The sequence below is a fragment of the Ochotona princeps genome, chromosome 11 (genome assembly GCF_030435755.1).
Source record: "Ochotona princeps isolate mOchPri1 chromosome 11, mOchPri1.hap1, whole genome shotgun sequence".
In the NCBI taxonomy this organism is placed as follows: Eukaryota; Metazoa; Chordata; class Mammalia; order Lagomorpha; family Ochotonidae; genus Ochotona; species Ochotona princeps.
The window spans coordinates 3421411-3429480 of NC_080842.1; the positions used below are offsets into that span (position 1 = coordinate 3421411).

Below are 8070 nucleotides of genomic sequence, written 5' to 3' on the forward strand. Positions count from 1 at the left end.
GGGGTAGAAAGTGGAGAACTGAGAGCTGGGGCTACAGAGACCATGGTGGAAGTCTAACACAAGAACTTGAGACTGAAATTCACTGGAGGAAGTAGCACAGGTGACTGTGAAGAAAGAACCAGGTACTAAATGCAACAAGAAAAATTGACCTGTACATCAGTGGGCAAACAGCTTAGAAGTGTCCCCTAAGGAGAGGTATCTGCTAGCCAGATGTGTGATGCTGAAAAGCAAAAGAAGAGACAGAGGCACAATGAATAGTACCGATGTCTCCCCTACAAAGAAACCTCAGAGTTAACTGAGGAAGAAATCTCAAAAGTGGTGAAAAAAAATTTTAAAAACTTGGTATAAAGAAAAACAACAATGAGAAGCAAAAACAGCATTCAAGAAACTTAAGGAATAAGTCTTACAGGCAATAGCAATGCTGAAACAAAATCAAGACAAATAATTTAAAATGAAGGACACAATAGAACAAATTAAAAATTCAGTGGAAAGCCTCAATAATAGAATGAGGCAGAAGAATGTCAGAATTGAAAGATATTTTCTTTAACAATGGGGACGGAAATAAAAAAGCTGGAAGAGGAGCAGAGTCAAGCTAAGAAAAATATTCAAGAATTAAGACACACTACTTTTAAAAGATTTATTTATTTTTATTGCAAAGTCAGACACACAGAGAGAAGGCAAGACAGAGAGGAAAATCTTCTGTCCGATGGTACACTCCCCAAATGACTGCAATGGCTGGAGCTGAGTAAATCCGAAGCCAGGAGCCAGAAGCTCTTACGGTCTCCCACGTGGCTGCAGCTCCCAAGGATTTGGGCCATCCTCAACTGCTCTCCCATGCCACAAGCAGGGAGCTGGATGGGAAGCAGGACTGCCAGGATTAGAACTGGTGACCATATGGGATCCTGGCGCATGCAAGGTGAGTACTTTTACCACTACACTATTGCACTGGGGCCAAGACACACTATTAAAAGGCTACATATAAGAGTTATGGGAACTCAAGAAGGTGCAGAGACACAGGATTTAAAAATGTATTCAATGAAATGATAAATGAAAACTTTCCTAAAATGGAGAAAGAATTGGAAACAAAATACAGGAGGGGCACAGAACTCACAAAATCTTTGATCAAAAGTGATCTTGGCCAGGATAAAAGATAATCAAGTTCTATTCAGTAGAAAACAGAGTAAAGATCCTTTAATATGCAGGTGAAAAGAGCAATTAACATACAGAGGCAACCCAATCAGCCTCACCACTGACATCTCAAAGGAAACTCTACAGGCCAAAAGAGATTAGAGTGATATATTTCAGATTCTAAAAGGAAAAAAAAATGTAAGCCCAAAATGATGTACCCAGCAAAGCTTTCCTTTGTTTTTGAAAATAAAAGAAAATTCTTCCACAATAAGAAAACCTGAGTTTGTCTCTTCCAGACCTGCCCAAAAACAATGCTAAAAGTTGTTTAATTGACAGAGGAAACGAACAGCACCTGCCCAAACCAAAGGCAAACATGGAGAATATCCCAATAAAACAAAAGAAGACTAAATTGAACAATGAACAATGCATTGTTAAAATGACACCACCAAATTACTACCTAAATGTATCAATAGAGTGTCAATGAATAATAGGCTGGATCAAAAAGCAAAACCCATCTATCTACTGCCTATGGCAGACATTATCCCATCAACAAAAATAGATGCAAACTGACATGAACAGCATTAAAGGAAATGAAGAAGAATACCACACAATGAACAAGGAATCCACCCATCAAGAAGAGATCATCTTATTAGTTTATGATATTTGCTTCTTTGTCTCTAATTTTTTTTCCTCTTTTGTTTACTTTGCTTATCTTGCTACAACACTGTCCTGTTAATCTTCATAAAAAAATGGTACTTCCGTGTTGCAATTTGTAGTTTCTTCGCTTCAATTCGATTTGTTTTTGCTGTGATCTTAATCGTTTCTAGCTTCCTGATCACTTCTTTTTCTTTTTTTAAAGATTTATTTATTTTTATTACAAAGTCAGATATACAGAGAGGAGGAGAGACAGAGAGGAAGATCTTCCATCCGATGATTCACTCCCCAAGTGAGCACAATGGCCAGTGCTATGCCAATCCAAAGCCAGGAGCCACTATGGCGGGGGGTAAGGGTCCTTTCTATCTCAGAGCCCCCTCCCGTCACTAGGAGTTTCCTTTCTCAACTTTTCTAATAAATCTTGCTTTAAAACTACATTGTGTCTGCACAAAAATTCTTCTTTAATGCGAGACAATAAATGAGGCTGCTGCTGTACTCAGGGTCAAAAACCCGACAACAGCAGGAGCAATCTGCCCAAGAAAGTTGAATCAGTGATGTGTGTGTGTGTAATCAGAGATGCATGTAAGGAATAATGCAGTCATGCATGTCCTCTTTATTTCCCTGACCTGGCCTGACAGTATCACTGTATTTAAAGCAAAAATACACTGAATATTCACATAATAGAAATAACACTACATTAAAAGCATAAATATTACTTCAACAGTTCCCCTCCCCCAAATTGTTTAGGATCAAATAATATCCCAAGAGATCAATGAACAAATTCAATCAGAAACTGAGAATGTTCAGTAATCACAAAAACTGAATGTATAATATAGGACTAGAATTTCCAAGCTTTATTTCATTCTGTTTAATGGAGCTATCAACATATTTTTTGTTATTTGTGAATTTTTTTCATTTTCTTGATACCACTTAGAGAACAATGGAAATATCTTTGGAATTTCACTTTCAAAATGCACAGTTTTAATTGCCTTTTCCACTTGGTTTGGATATTTTTGATGTGCTTTCAAAATAGTGACAATGAACTAGCTACCTAACTTCGCTCATATAAATATCAAAGATGGAAAACTTTAAAATGTTGTAGGAAAGCTTTGTTCTTTCAAATAATATTCCAGTGACCCAAGAACTTAACAACAGCCACAAAATGAGTAAATACTTCAAAATGAAATATGCAAGATTCACCGTACCCTTTCCTATTTATCCTTACAAAATAATTAATTATTTCATAAAGCAGAATAAAGTAGCCAGAGTTGTCAAGTGTTATCACTGATATACTTACATTTTCCTTTTATTTTCTTGCTTCAAGTCATTCAGGCTTCTTTTAGCAATACAAGCTGCCAACTTAAGATATGCAAAGTTTAGATTAAAATGAGCAACAGCATCTTAGTGAGAGTGTACAAATATCATAGTCAATGCACATATCATTTTTATTAAAAATCTTATCTAAATAAAAGATTTTCATTTTAGGGATTTATTGAAACAGGAAATGAGTTAGAGTAAGAAAATAATGTGAACATAAAACTGAAGCCTATTGTGCACTTGTAACTGAATGTTAAGCTCCCCATGTCAGATGAAGGATGCTTGATTAATCGAGAAATATTCCATGAGCAATGGCAATGGAAATAAGAGACCCAGAGTCATTATCAATGGCAGCTTTGCTTATTTGCCTCAAGGCAATCATTTTTAGAAAAAACTCCCTATATAGTGTGAAATCATAAAGGTCTGAAATAGTGTCCTAGCCTGTGGCTAAAGGCTATTTTTCAAACAGTTAATACAATCAGTGCATGTCACATTTCCATTAAGTACATACTATTGTGTAAATACTAACCCATTTGTTTCACAAGATAAAATTTAGTATGTCACTGACAAAACAAATTACACAACATGGTAAATATCAACCATATTCAATAACCGCAAAAAATTAACATGGAAAAGTTAAATGCATTCTGAGGAATAAGGAGGTTAGGTACAGTAGTTACCTAGAAAATCTGACTAACCAAACTATCAAAATCCAGCAGTTCATCATATAAAGGTTGGTAAAATCACTTAGTACATACTTTTGTAATATACAACTGAAAATCACACAGTTCAAATTTTTACACATATAAGGACACACAGTAACAAATTTATTAGTTAACTTATGATTCATCAAATGGTAGAAAGGAACTTAGCTAAAGAATAGATCAAACATTCACAAATTATTTGTAGTACTTTCCATCCAAAAAGATTACATATAAACATCCTTCCCCAACACAAAATGATGTCATCATTTTTTCTGAAAAACTATGCCACAATCATCCTGTTATTAAAAATCACCCAATTTTTGAACTAATAATAATGTGGAAACAAAATTATTTCTGAATGTTTTGTATAATACTGTAACATATCTACCTGTTAAATAGAAGGCAGAAAACTATACAGGCAATAGACTACTAATATCAAAGACATGGTGCCAGCTTATTCTCAGATTAAGACAAAGACAAATTTCAGCCAATGACTATGTTATACTCCAAAACACTGTGTTCAAACACTGAGCACTCACATCTACAAAGCCTTCCAAGAGGTCTGCTAAGGAAAAAGTGACATTCGCTCACTAATGGAACTTGAAACTATCTCAGGGTAAAGACACAAAGAATGATCACAGCAAGGGCTGTTGTTGGGCCTTGAAGGCAAGCTGCCACTAAAGACAGCCATGTCCCACTTTAGAGAACTTGGGTTCAGTTTATGGTTCCATCTACTGGTTCTGGCTTCTTGAACACACAAACACTGGAAAGCAGTGGCAATGGATTAAGCATCTGGATCCCTTGCCACCTGCATGAAAGACATGGACTGAGTTCCAAGCTGAGCATCAGTAGTCTCAGAAAATTGCACAAGTAGATTAGCTTTCAGAGATCTAAACCAAATAATGACTTCACTTTTGCATGCCTATTTCTCTCTAGCTGCCTCTTTCTTTTTCCACTTCTTTCTCCTTGTCTTTCTCGACCTAATTATTGCTCAAGTCTTCATGCTCATTTCATACACACATAATATGGAACAGTATTCACACATTAAACTTTGTCTTTCACAACAATATTATGGAATTGGTGACCATTACGCTTACGTGTTATGTCTGTCACCAAGAGAAATTTATTTTTCCCTAATTTGGCATAAAAACAAAGAGTTCAACAAATATAGTAGATATTTTGTTATTTCACTATTATTTATAGCTGTGGTCAATTCTCCTGAAGAACATTAATTTTCTAATTATTACAGGTTGAATTATTCAGTTAACGAAGGAAAGGTAAAGCTTATGATTGTAAAGAAAATGGAAAGTATATAATTTTAAAAACTAAAACAAAAATAAGAAATAAGGAGAGAGGGGACAAGAATAATGTAGAAAGCATATTTTTTAAATCTTGCATGTGAAATATATGAAATTTCCTAACTTTCTGTACATGAATAATATATTTAAAATGACCTCAGTAAAGAACAATGTATTCACCACAGAACATGAAAGAGACTACTATGTAACTTCAAAGGAAATAAAGCTAATCCAACAGGATGAAACTAAGAAGTGGTCAATGAAGAAAGTAACAGTTGAAATTATAAAGGTAAAAAAGTGGAAACAAAGCAAGCTTCATCAAATGTGTAGATACTTTCAAAGTTTTATTTAATGTTCTAGGAAAGGCAGATTTATAGAGAGAAATGAAGGAAAAGAAAAGATCTTTCATCCAGGGTTTCGCTCCCTACGAGGTACAATGTCCAGAACTGAGCTAATCTGAAGCTAGCAGCTAGGAGCTTCCTCACAGTCCCCCACGTGGGTGCAGAGTTCCAAGGCACTGGGATAACCTCCACTGCTTTTCTAGGCCACAACTAGGGAACACACTTTCTGTATGTTTTAACACAAAGTCACAGGTACTAAACAAATATTAAATGCAAACTAATAAAAACTGTAAAAGACAAGAATCTAAATGATCATGTGTCCTTGAGCTATTTTCTCATCTATAAAATCTGTAATTATAAGATCCAAATACATATTAAATGGATTTCATAAGTATATATGCAAAACACTTTCAAGTACTTTGCTGAGTATAGCAAGAATTTAAAAAAATCTTCATCTTTAAAAATTAACATGTATAAGTATTTAGAAAGTGCTGAGAAATGGTGAAGAAAACTGAATCTATAATGATCCTAGCTAATTCACTAATGAATCTTAAACTCTGGAAACCAAAACAAACAGAATGTCAGAGAGGGGAGGGACCTGACACTCAACACACCATTCTCTCAGTCTATGCTCCTCTCAGACTTGCCTAACATCTACAAGTCTTCACTATAATAACAATGGTAACACCAGTTAACATTGACTTAATGCTTATCAGTATCAAGCACTTGACAAACATCCCTGAATGCTGTCTCCACCTCCCTGTGACAGGCACTCCCCAGTAGACAGCTACTGTCAACAGCTCTAGCTCTGCTCTTCCTTCTAACTGCTCCAAGTCTACAGCCACTTCACTTCCTCAGCATGCAGCACAACTAGTTCCCCAGATGACCCTTTTCTTAATTTGTACCAACACTCAGAATCACTTAATGGAACTCTCAATTTTACAACTAGAAAGGGCTTTAGCTAGCTCTTTTTTTAATCCCATTTGTTTTACAAATGAGTAAAATGATCCAGAGAGCTTTCTAGCTCTTCTAGATAAAAAGGGACAATCCAATCTCCCAAAATATACATGCATAAACATGAGCATATGCACCAAGTTCCTGTAACCCTCTCACCCTCTTCTAGGCTACTTTGGAAGAAGAAAATGCTAAAAAAAAGACTGAAAACAACCATGATACAACTTATAATTTAAAGCTCACAGTAAACATAGTTCCATTACTGATGCAAATAAAACTGGCCAAATCTTTTACACACTACATTTCATTAACTCTCTGAATCAAATACACAATTTGATTTAAAGAAAAGATTAAAAAGGGCATTTGAAACTCACCCAATTATTGTGGGTTTCTTTCTGAACAGAAACAATCTAAAACAATGTCATTGAAACATTAGTTTTCTTAAATAAAAAGCATATCTGTTGATAACATAGGAAGTATATCACAAGTTAAGAAACACTCCAAGAACACTTTGTGTCAGTAAACACACTTTTATGCAAATTTCCATCATCTATTGTAACTACACTAAAACACAGCTAAAATTTATATAATAAATTTTTACTTTATTCTCTCTGGTCATTAATCATCCACAACAGGAACTATCAATTAGCAGATAACTGACCTGGCTGAATGTGACACCTTATCAGTGATTTAAAATCTATTTTTATGTCTGCAATGTAATTCTGCTTTTTCAAAGAAATAGGAGACATGATGACTCTTAAAATTTCATATCTCACATTTTTCGAATCACTGAAATATGGAAGTGTCTGAAAACCACATGTAACACCTGAAGAAAGATATAAAACTAGTAAAGGAATCACTTTTCCCTTTCCATCCAACATAAATTCACAGGAACAAGTAAACACATGTGTACACACACACACACACACGCACACACCTACCTCTTCCTGGTAATAATGAAATGTTCTTTGAAGTTCTTTTTCAAGATCATTGATTCTGTTTTATGAAGAACAAGTAATTACTCCAATATTTACATGTAATCAAAATAAGTCTTTATGCCCATTTAAAAATACTAACATTAATTCTATTATTTATCCTAGCCTAAAACAAAGCTCAAGATTTATACTATGTGTAGTATAGTGTATGTCTGTATTAACATGAATAATGCTCACAGATGTACCCTTATATAGATATCTATAATCTAAATATAATCATAGGATATTAATGAAATCCGCCATAAAGTTCTGGTCACCTTAAAAATACTAGTAAGATACAGCAGCACCATGAGACAATGGGCTGTACCTACTGCCTGTCTCACAGTAATTCCATGCTGGCAACTGTTCTAGTTCAGCTGCTCACATAAATTCCAGCACCCAGACAATGTTCCTGGGAATGTGGAGGATGAGCCTGATGCTTGGCACCTTGTACCCATGCAGGAAAATAAGTGAAAGCTATTGGCTCCAGAATTCAAGCTGGCTCAGCCACGACTGTTATGGCCATTGAGAGAGTGAACCAGCAGATGGAAGCTTCACTGTCTCTCTTATTCTCTGTTATCTTTTCACCTTCTCTCACACACTCTCTAATTCTGCATTTCAACTAAATAAATCATTACAAATTTTTTTTTTTGGTAAAAATTAACCTTAACCGACCTAACATAAAAAGAAGTACCAAAAC

At 35.1% G+C, this 8070-nt stretch overlaps 1 long non-coding RNA gene across 1 annotated transcript; it reads right to left on the reverse strand.

The window, feature by feature from the left end:
- Positions 1-3028: 3028 nt before the first annotated feature.
- On the reverse strand, positions 3029-7398 carry LOC131481444 (uncharacterized). The gene is made up of 3 exons (XR_009246338.1): positions 7338-7398; positions 6771-6806; positions 3029-3141 (listed from the first exon to the last, which is right to left on the reverse strand). It is a non-coding gene; the product is annotated as an uncharacterized LOC131481444 (long non-coding RNA).
- Between the last annotated feature and the right edge of the window lie 672 nt (positions 7399-8070).